Below are 12,319 nucleotides of genomic sequence, written 5' to 3' on the forward strand. Positions count from 1 at the left end.
CAAACTGCCATGCCACTTTAGTGCTAAACAGATGCTAAACAGAAACACCTCCAAACTCCTTCGTAAGCTTCAAAAAGATCTTAGTCAACTCAACTTCCCTCCCACAGTAGGCACGAAGACCATGGGGCATGGACGGACATCTGAGAAACGCACCAATATACATACACAAACATTCTCTCCATTTAACTCATAAGTCATTCCAGAATGTATATGATATATTCCTGTGTGTATGCATGTTCCCCACCCTTATATTAACCTGGTTATGACTTTAGTTGTGTTAGTTGAACTCTAAGTTCTTATATTCAAGTGTAAGGACAGATCTCTACTTTTGTATCCTTCAGCCCTATCTTTCTTGGTACCCAATTAAACATCTCGGTTTGCCTTTGCTAAATATATAGTAGGTTACGATTATTATATTATGTTTGCCATCCTTTGGCGTGAAAAAGACCAATTATGACACATCATAAAACATGCTTAGGCTGTCAGAAGGAGACAAAGAAACTCTCTCCCGCTAAAAGTTTTCTAACTACTATTGGTCATTTCACCCAAAATAGGTGTGGACTAAGTTTTCCTTAAAGGACGATGACAAAGGTATCTAGTTTACTTTTTGTTCTCTAGTCTTAGCTTTGTCTTGTGTTTTGGTCTTGCCTTGTTTTAGTCTTTCGTCCGTGCTCATTCATTTCCATCTCCGGGTGAAACAGACTTTCCCTGATTTTCCGGCAACTTTGCTTTCAAGTAAACCTTTTAAACTTCCCGCGAACAACGCGCTCTCCGGAAGAACGCTTCAAGCTCACGGACACACCAAGGATCTACACACACAAGCATTCTTCCTCAGCACCAAATATCCATGCCAGTATTATTTCTATATTTAGACACGTTTAAGATTGTTTGCGCTTTAAGGTGATTTGATTCTTTGCTGGCTCTCAAAGGTTAACTGTTTGTGATGTTTGCCATTCTGTGATCTGCTCTCTCTTTCTTTACTTTTCGTTTTTCTGTTTATATGTATTATTTGTTTAAGACATAGTATTTATTAAGTGTAGTCATATGTATTCGTAGTTTCATTTATTAAAACCCATTATACACTTGATTGTCTCTGTCTGCTGCTCATCGACCAAAGTCTCTTAAATGTGTGATCTTAAGCTACAAGCTTTTATACTGTTGGGTACTTTAGTTAGTAATCTAATAGAACAGAAAAGTTATTCTTCATGACCAGAAGAATAACCTTTCTTGAGAGTTGATAAGAAGAAGAATCTTTCTTGAGAGTTGATAAGAAGATTGTATCGGATCGGTTGACGAACAGATTAGTCGATGTGAAATTAATTCTGTTAAATGTTATTCTGAAAACTGATCTAGCTTATCTATATATTCATAATTTATTAGAATTCGTTGTAATTAATTAGCCATATATATATAGATACAAATACATGGGCTATGTATCCCTTTTTGAGTGTGTATATTATATATATATATATATATAGGTATCTCATGCAAAATGCAAGAACTAATCACATGCTTGTAATCACATACAAATTTATCAAACTGCCTCATGCTCAAATAATACATATTATATACATATACAGATGGATATGTAAGGGATAATGTATTGCGAGGCGGTTGTTATAGCGAATAACAACCCCGACAGTCTGAACGGTTTGTTATTCGCTATAACAACCGCCCCGCTTATTACATGGCTACCTACAAAATAAATAAAAAATTTGACACAAATTATTGATTTAAAAAGGACTTTATTGATTTAAATCTATTGTATTGCTTCCGCTAAAGAAAATAGTCCGTTCCGCGTCCATGGCAACGGTCTGTTATAGTTCGCAGCGGTCTGTTATCAAGAAATAACAGACCGCATTCTACATTGTAATTCAGCCAAGCCATGTAATAAACTCATGTTAAGGTCTACAATGCCTTCAAAATGAATCTTACTGTCTTAGAGTCTTACTGTCTTAGAGTCTTACTGTCTCTATCTGTCTTTCCTTTTACTTTTTTCTCAGTGATTTGACTTTCTGTCAGTGAGTGCTGTACTAACATTTGTTATAGGAGGACAAAGTCATTTGTTCATTATGTCATGGACAGGACATTGCTGGGTTCTGCCAGCAGTCCCACAATCCCCATGACAGCTTTCAGGGACCAGATCAGAGCAGTGTCATTTACTAGGACATTAAGCATTGGAGAGCCATCGGCAAGAAAATGACACAGGGTAGAGATTAACTGCCCTTGACCACAGGAAGGACATTTATCCTATACTTCTCTGGGTGTTTCAAGAAATGGATTGTGTCACAGGAACAATTTTTTTCAGAAGGACAGATCATTTGCCAAATCACAACACAGTCATTGAGCTTTCCAAACTTATGAAAATCTATTCATCTCTCCAGCGTATGACAGTTCTTGTTCCTTTAATAGACAAGCCGCAAAAAAAGAAACTAAAATATAATTAGAAAAACAGAAACGGCCAATGTTCACAGACAAAACAGTCTTCAAGTCATTGTCAGAGAGTAGGCCTAATTTTTTTAAAATATTTGTTCAATCGTGTTGCCATACGGCTTAACACAGAAAAGAAAAATGCTTGTTTTAATTCTAAAAATGCCAAACGCCCATTCTGTTTCTCTATCCTTTAAAGCCAATCCTGCCATCGCCACCCTGGTGTTAAGTAGGGCATCATCATCATCATCATCATCATCTCAAAATGGTGTCATGATCAACCTGTGAAAGGGAACCGGGTCATTCTGAGAAAATGGTGTTGCCAGGTCTAAGAACTGTTGAAATTTACTGAGATACTGAACTAATTCACACTACACTCACTTAACTCAGTTTAGTGTCCAATGTAACACAATAACGACAGTTCAACAGACAAGTAACCTAAGCAAATATCTAAGGAAAACCCAAGGAACGTCCCAAAGACTCTTGTATGTGAAACTTCACAACTACTCTACATGGATAATGAATCTGTCACTAGTTCGCAATTTTCAAAAGATAAACTGTTTCAAATTTGAAAAAGTCATTTTAGAACTAGAAATAGCTTTAGCTGTGTCTGACAAATTACCAGAAAAACGTCCCTGAGATAGCCCTTATACCATCATGCTAATTTGACTGGCCATAGCGCTTAGCACCACCCTAAGAATACGTACCTATGTACGTAGGTAATAAGAATACGTACCTAATACGTAGGTAATACGTACCTACATACCTATGAAGTATGCTTCATATTAGTGTGCTGCGCGCTATTTCCTCAGATTCCATGAGGAAGGAAGCACTATTCAAGTATGGGAAGGCCGGCATCGCAGTGTCTCGTTCCCTACTCAGGGAACAAAGGTTACATACGTAACCGAGACGTTCCCTTTCATAGGTCTCTCAACACTGCGAATATCACTATGGGAACGATTTATACCATAACGCCTTCACATACCTGAGAATAGCTGTAAGACCGTGGAAAGTGTCCGCTCAAGCAGATAAGACCTGGGAGCCGGGAGCCATCCTCACATCCAGACCGTAGAACTTGATAAAAGTGTTTGGAGAGGACCATCCTGCCGCAACACAAATATCCTCTAAAAAGAGGTCTCTAGAGGAATGGGCACGCACACCAAGAGGCGAGGCCAAACTACGCGCCTCATGAGCCGCCGAGATAGCCTCAATCACCCAATGAGACATTCTCTGTTTGGTGACAGCAGCCCCTCTGTTTTTACCACCAAAACACACAAACAATTGCTCCAATCTATGCGACTGGGCTGAGCGGTCGACATAGACCTTTAGTGCCCTGACTGGGCAAAGGCAGAGAGGCCGTGCATCACTCCCAGTCTCCTAGTCATGACGAGAAAAAGCCTCCAAAACCACCTGCTGGGAACGAAAAGGGGTTGACAGGACCTTAGGAACGTATCCTGGCCTGGGACGCATCAAGACTTTAACTAGCCCTGGGGCAAAGTCTATACAGGAAGGGCTGACAGAAAGAGCCTGCAGGTCCCCTATTCTCTTAAGAGAGGAAAGGGCCACCAAAAGAACTGTCTTAAGAGTCAAAAACTTCTCTGACACAGAATGGTTCGAACGGCTGACCTGTCAGACCTTCCATAACAATGGCTAAATCCCAAGAGGGAATTCGTACAGGGTGGAAAGGCCTAAGCCGTCTCGTCCCTTGTAGAAAACGAGAAACCAGGAGGTGACGTCCAACGGAAACACCTCCTATTGGTACATGCTCTGCTCAAATGGCCGCCACGTACACTTTAAGAGTGGCCGGGGCCGCACCCTCCGAAAAACTGCTTTACAGGAATCTCTATGACAGGGAACCGATCGTGCTGGGCGGAGGGAGAGAGCCACACAGATCGCCTATAAGCTCCTCAGAATCAGAGGCAGACGTAGACAAACGTCATCGTCGAACGGGCCACAACCAAAAGAAATCACATCGCAAGCTTCTGGAGTAGGCCGCAAATCATCAGGAACAAAAACGATGGGGTCCGAGCCGCGTTCGTCTACAAGCAATCGGCTCGAGGAGAGACAGAGAAAGGGTGAAAATTCCGTCTGCTCGCTCTCCATGTGCTCGGGCTCATAATCGTCACCCCAAGCATCCATCTTGTGTGGCGCCTCGGCAACTGCAGAAATGGAGAGGCGGGGGTTAGAGTGGTTCTGAGGCCTTCTTTCCTCAGAAAATAGGTGAGTCTAGAGTGCAAAACTTTCAAACGCGGTGACGACAGTCAGATAGGCCGTTAAGTGCTGCCTGGGCATGTTTTAAGACCCAGACATTGCACGCACCTGTCATGAGTGTCTCCTCCTGCGATGAACCTGTCACACAGGTCGATGCATTTCTTGAAACTCATCGTGTCCGCTTGAGAGGAGTGGTAAAACAGCTCTGAATTATAGCAAAGAACACGACAAACACGCTTTCCTACGGGCAACAGAAAATTCGCATCCTGAAGGAATAAAATCGGAGTAAATAGCACGCAGCACACTAATATGAAGCATACGTGACGTATTCTTAGGGTAGTGCTAAGTGCTATTGCCCAATCAAATTGGCATGATGGTATAAGGGCTTAAGACATTCGTCCACACCAAAGGTGTTCCCAATAGCGATATTTGCAGTGTTGAGAGACCTATGAAAGGGAACAAGGAGGCAGTGCGATTGTGTGATATTACTTTTACATACCAGTTCCATTAATATTAAGTTAATATTATTTTTCTTAAATTTTAGACACAGTTCCCGCCGACGGAAATAGTTCCAAACAGAGTCACATTTCAACATGGAGTAACACATATAATGGTGTTTTGTTCCTGAATGCTTTAAATTAATTGTTTGTGTGAATGATTCAATTACTTGTTCGGATCCCTGTATTAATCAGCATTTTGCACAAACTGACTCACTCATAAAGACAATAGTGAAGCTGTGAGTTTAATTAGGCTACTTAAAAACAGCAACGTTATCACCATGTTGCTGAAAAGTAAGCTTTCAGTAACAAAGTTATTTTATTTATAAAATTCATGGGACAGCAGCTAAAACAAGTTTCTGTGCTCCTGAATGTTGTGTGTGCGAAATCTCTTTCCAGCTCAACAAAAGAAGCAGTTTTTGTGTGAGCGAATACAAGCACGTCTGCTTCATAATTAAGAAAAGTTATATTTCAAGTTCAAGTTCACTTTAGCTATGCTTTAACCTCCTCTCAGCATAGAAGAAGAGAATTAATCGCTACAGGGTTGTTTCTCTTGATTGGACTATAAATTTGGGTATCATCTGCATAAAAATGATATGATACACCATGTTTCCTTAGAATAGCGCCCAGAGGGTATGTTGACAATGACAATGACATGTTGGTCCCTCACCTTGTGCTGTCTTGGATTTCCAATGTGAATCAAATTTAGATGCAGATGTCCAGATATCAGATGTCTAGTTTAAAACCACATTTGAAATTATATTGTGGGAAAAAAATCTTCTTTGTCGCCGTGTGCAATCTTCATCACACCAGAACCATAACAGAAGACCCGACCGAAACCGAAAAGATGGATCCAGCAGTGCAATTGATTTGCCTAGAGCAGGACCAGCTCTTTCTCGAGGCCCACACTGCGGCATTTCTCGACCTGGCGTGCCTTACCTCCTTCTCCGACCGTTCATTGAGTGTTTTTTTCCACACAGGCCTCAATGCGGAGACGAAGGCATGCCTGCCCGGTGTGGGACCACGAGAGAGCTTCGAGGTATTTGTGGAGTGGGTGTTGGCTGTCTGTGAGTCCCCATTCACCATCGGCCTTTACAGCGACCCCATTCTATTCCATTCCATTTGAGCCCATTCCAGAGCCTCGTCCTAAGGTGGCCGCCGCCATTCCAGAGCCTCGTCCCAAGGTGGCCGCCACCATTCCAGAGCTTTGTCCCAAGGTGGCCTCCGGCATTCCAGAGCCTCGTCCCAAGGTGGCCGCCACCATTCCAGAGCTTTGTCCCAAGGTGGCCTCCGGCATTCAAGAGCCTCGTCCCAAGGTGGCCGCCACCATTCCAGAGCTTTGTCCCAAGGTGGCCTCCGGCATTCAAGAGCCTCGTCCCAAGGTGGCTGCCGCCATTCCAGAGCCTCGTCCCTAGCTATATACCCTCAATGCCAGCTCCGCCCTGGTCCCCTGAGCTGCCGTCTTCGCCCTGGCCGCCTGAAGGGCCGTCTCCGCCATGGCCGGGGGGGCTAATGTTACATGTCAGTTTGTTTCTGGACTCCATTCTGTGTTTCTTTTGTTCTGTTTCCCGCCATTCCTTTGTTTCCATGGTCACCATCATCATTAGTTCTTTTGGTTCAGCTGTGTATCTTCAATTATCTTGTTAATCAGTTTAATCAGTTCCTCCCTGTCACCCTGTGCATATATATAGTGAGCAAAAAAAAAAAATCTGATTTCTTCTGCTAGTGTAAACACAGCCTAGAACGAGAAAACAGTAAAGTCAAATGCGGTTGTAACAGTATCTAAATTCTAAATTAAATTATTTTAATAATTATTTTAATTATTTAACTAAACTTTTTCCCTGTTCTGTTCAACTCTGTTATACTGTGACATTTTCTCCTTAAAATACATGTTTGATCTCTCTGACAGAGCATTTGAGAAGTGAATCTGACAACCGCATCTGACATCTGCACTTCAGTGCTATTTGCTAGACAAGGCTGTTTAAACCCGAAACAATATGAATGTAACAGTGCTGACATTAAACATGTTTTAAAGAGAATTGTGTGATTAATAAAAACAAATTAAAACAATCCCAAACTTAGGTAGGGGTTGAAATAATATAGTGCTCTGGAAGTTCAGAAGGCAGAAACCACATATATTTGTTTATGAAAGACCACTGAAAACTGTACTTGTTGAACAATATTCTGAATATGGAGGATATGAATGTTTGGACTGTCTGTCTAGAGCAGGGTTCCTCAAATCCGGTCCTGGAGGGCCACTGCCCTGCAGAGTTTAGTTCCAACCCTAATCAAATATTCCTAAACAAGCTAGTCAAGGTTACTAGAAAACTGCAGGTAAGTGAGTTTGATCATGGTTTGAGCTAAACTCTGCAGGACAGTGGCCCTCCAAGGGTTGGATTTGAGGAACCCTGGTCTAGAGTAACTACATTCAATATAATCTCATAATGTTGAATTCACTAATGTCGACATTTTACCAATGTTCTACCTCTAAGTTACCAGATGTCCTAACAGAAGAAGGAGCACATGAGCCAGAACCACGAGGAAATGATGGACATCTGGGAAATCGTCCTGTAGCACCATAAAAATACCATCTAGTATAACCTCATGCTTTTCCCTCCAAATTATATCAAGAGACAAATGGCTCTAGCTACAACTATATATTTGATAATGTTAACACAACATAGCTTGGTAAATAGCTCCCTTATCTTGGTCTTTTTTCAGAGTCTTATCAGTATGTCAGCCATTCCAGAGGCACTGCTGCCAGCTAATGGACAATACCAAACTTAATGAATTTACAAGGAGCAGGAGTGTTTGGAATGAGCCGATAAAAACAACATAGTTAAGCTGTTCTGTTTAACCAGTTTAATATCATTAAGCAACACTGATCTACTTAAACATAAGACAGACTACACCAGGAGTATCAGTAAAGGCTAAACGTTTTGTCGTGTTATAACAGGGCATTTTCTTTTAGCATATTGTAAACAGCAGACAATGTCTGTCAGATCAGATTGATTCCTGAATCCTGTTGGCAGTCACTAACATTTACACTTGTATTTCAATATCCGTCACACTAAAGAATGCATTGCACACCCACACAAATTGTGAATGTTATCAACAACACTGATTATGTGGGATAGTTAAAGTCTGCGTGAACCGGAAGTTGCAAACGACTTTTCTCCAGTGTTGTGACGTATTTCCCAGTGAAAAGGAATGTTGAACAGAGGGCAGGGTTTTACTCTAGCGCTCCTCCTCTCCATCTCTCACTCATAGCAGACTAACGGTTTGAGGGGAGTGGTTAAGCGTTTCCCAACCCAAGCCGTCAAACCTACATCATCAGAGAAGGAACGCCATTCCAGACCGGAAGTAACTTTTCAGACTTCGATTAAAGATTACGACGGCAAACAATTTTTTTCTGTGTATTAACTTGCACGGATTAATATTTCACCACACGACTAGTAATATGCGCTAACAAAGTAAATAGGGTCAATTTTGACAGAAATGTTTTTCCATGTCATACTTGGTTAATATTTTAGAAAACTTTAAACTACTGTGTTCTGTCTGATAGCCTTTCAAAGTGTTCATATAAAAAGTTAAATTACGCTAATGCTGATGATATTTTTATGTTTCTGAAAAAGTTGTACACAATAATAAATCGTTTTTTTTTTTTTTGTAAATAGACAACTGAATGGTGTGCACTCACATGAGATGAATACTGCTCTTATAATAATTTCCTAGACACTAATTATAATGCTTTACTAGCAGAGACAATGGAAAAAGTTGTCATTTCCACATTAAGTGGAAATATTTGATGACTGAGAAAAATATTTGCTTCTTTTTTGATGGAGAGGTCAAGGAAATAATTGTGTAGACCGCTCTCTGAAACTCAGAGATGATCATGTTGATCTATGTCAATAAATGACAGTACAGCAACACCATTGTGGCTATTTAAAATACAAGAAGAACAAAATACACAGAACCACTGAAAGCACCTTTACTGTTAATTTTTGGTCAGCAGTGTACTGGTACAGTATTTAGTGTGTGTTCACACTTAGTTCGGTTCGCTTGGTTCATTTGGTGATGGGGACTTCCACGCTATTTGTTCTCTCAAGTTACATCGTTACTAAAGGCTAAGCATAAAGCATGCAAGTTTGCGAACCCTTGCTCTATACATTTAAGCAACAAGTCAGCAGAAGAATCAGAATCAGAAAGAGCTTTATAGCACAATAATTCTTTCTTGAAAATGAAGCTTCCACTTCACACAAATACAACAACAATGCACATACTCTGATAATAAAATGAAAGAATAAAGTCATTTAGTGAACTCATGGATGCCTTCACGAGGCTTTAATTAAACACAACCTCTCCTCAGCGGACAAATGGCAGAGTACTGATGCAGCCAATTCATTTATCCTTTCAAGAAATGCCTCCCCAGGCAGTCGCTGACCCATGTTAATCACCCTCAGAATCAATTCAGACTATGTTGTCGACAACAGATATTTCCGGTGTTCCCTGGATGGACAAAAGGAAGCCAGTCGCTCTATTTGGATGGCTTGCGAATGAGACGAAACATAATTCACTCCCAATGACTGTCATATGAATTATGGATTTCTTTTCTGACAAGCAGCAAATACAAACAAATAACTACTGTTCCTACAAAGGATAGATGGTTAGTTAGAGTCATTAGATTATGTTTTTTATTTATTTTTTTGTTTTGTTTATTTATTTACATTTTAGTTTTGAGTTGTACTCTGCTCAGTGTCCCGCACTGAGCGTTCCATTTTGAACAGAATCATTTATCTTAAAGATATGGCGACTGGTAACAAGTGAAGTGCATAATTGTTGTGCTATTTTTGTTGCACTGATTTCGTCATCAAATACAAATACTTCAACATGTAGCAAAGCAGTAGTTACTAGATCATATGTTGGATGCTGAGAGAATCTGACCTCAATGATATGACTCGCTCTATGAATGAGAGCGAATAATATTATCAACAGAGCCTGTCGCCGGCTGAGAGCTCTCATGACTAGGTGTAAGAGGAGTGCAAGTGTTTACTCGCTTTTATTCTGCCAGAACTGGAGCAGATTCTCTCCCCATCTAATTATCGCTGTTTTATGCACCTTTAGGCCCGCTAAAAACACCACATAGGAGAGAACCTTCTCACGCCAATTAACATCAATAGTATATTTTAGGTAGAATGTGTTGCTGTGGGAAATATGCTACAATAATAGAGTGTTATATGTGGTGCAAAGAGGTATGATGGCAGTATCAAGAATTAAAGATCACATAACACTTAAATAATACAATATATTCAGAAGACGTACAATCAGAAGTAGACACATGACCATTGAATTATTCAAAGAATTTAAAGACAGAGCATGAACAGTGTTGTTATTTTTCAGTTGGGTGTTTTATATTGTTTTGTTTATTGTATTATTTAAATTTTATGGGATCTTTAATACTTCAAGTTGCCATCACACCGCTTTGCACCAAATATATTGTAGCATATTTTAGTTTATATGTACATTTTATACTTAATTTGTCTGTCTGATTTGTCCTTGCTCCCCTGGCATTATGTAAGCTGTATTGTTATACATTTTTGTATTTTTTTTAATATATTTAAAAAATAAATAAATAAATAACCAATTTTTAAAAAATATAATCAAATGTTATACATCATTTCTATGAACATATTTTTAATGCTTTTAAAGTAAAGTTTAAAGCGACTCAAAATTTTTACTAATAAAAAAAAAGTTCACTGATTTATTGGCCAACTGTTTTTTAATTTACATTCAACATTGTTTTCCATAAAAAATATGACATTATTACGTATCATAATTTCATATCCTTTAGTATTTGCCGTCTGTTTAGAATGCTGTGCCTATTTCCCTTTCCTTCACTCCTCCTGTTTTATATGCAAAATAATATCTGACACCATTGTGTTAGCTAAATTGCATATTTTTCCATTTACAAATTATGTGATGCAGGGAAGAAAAAAAAAACTAAAATGCCTGCGGGGGTGTTGATGACAGAAAATGGTAGGCCTATACAAAAGACAGCAAAACAATATTGAATGCGTTGTACATTCTCCCTTTTTGTGAGCTCATATGATTTTTGATTCATACACTACCAGTCATATGCAATGTCACCCATAATTAGCCTAATCCTGATTACCATATTTCAGCAGAATAGGATACTTAGCCTTGTAGATTTATTGAAACAGATCAAGGATTTCAGTTTATAGAATACAATTTCGCTGTGAACAATAGGTCATCGTTGACTATTTAAGGTGAGACCCTTAAGCCTTTGATCAACCACAACGAGCGTAAATTGTATCCATGACAACAAAGGTTTCATTGGCGCGCTGCCAGACGCGCCTCTACCAGGGTGCAAAAATATTGCTATGGCAACTGTATCCGTCAGGTGATTACGATTATTAGTACAGAAAGCTGGCTGTAGTTTTGCAAGAGACAGTGATGGTAACCTAGAAACTAAAAATGATGGCTATCACTGTTTGGCAAAGGGCAGAATATCTGATGTAGCGTATAAAGTGGCAGCTGCCTGCAGGACAAATCCTTGCCCAGACATTATTTAGAAATCAAAACACGATGGTATTCGGGCACGTCATCAAAACCGTATAAATGCAGGACACATGCAAGGGATAATGTTCAGTTAGATAATCATGATTCCAAAATAATAATGATCACACTGTACTGTCTCACTCTGAAAAGGTTTGTTTTATGAATGTACATTATCTGAATTATTACACGACTATGCTACTTACCAAATGAATTGACATGCTTATTTTTATTTGTGAGTAGAGATGTCATGAAGGTCATTGTTAAGAAATATTTAACCACTGACCAATCAGAATCAAGCATTCCAGAGAGCGCCGCGTAATAAGCACTTTTACTCTGCGCTCTCCTTTATAATGTATCGATCAGTGCCGAAGATAACGAGCTACCTGTTGTGCGCGCGGAGCTCAGTCGTGGTCATCATCACCGGACCCCTCCCAACCTGTGGATTTCCTTCAGCATGCATACTAAAATATCATTTCCCCACTTTTCCTCATAAATTTCCCTCTCAGAATTTAATCTCGAATCCGCTCGTGCGCCATCATCATTTCCCCTCTCATTTCGGAGGAAGAAGTTGAACAGAAACACATTCACACATTTTCATCATT

At 39.8% G+C, this 12,319-nt stretch overlaps 1 protein-coding gene across 1 annotated transcript in view; it reads right to left on the reverse strand.

Moving 5' to 3' along the window:
- The window catches only part of tmprss13a (transmembrane serine protease 13a), a 33,438-nt gene that overhangs the window by 4,151 nt on the left and 16,968 nt on the right, over positions 1–12,319 (reverse strand). The window lies entirely within an intron of this gene.

This window comes from Squalius cephalus (assembly GCF_949319135.1).
Source record: "Squalius cephalus genome assembly, chromosome: 11".
Taxonomy (NCBI): Eukaryota; Metazoa; Chordata; class Actinopteri; order Cypriniformes; family Leuciscidae; genus Squalius; species Squalius cephalus.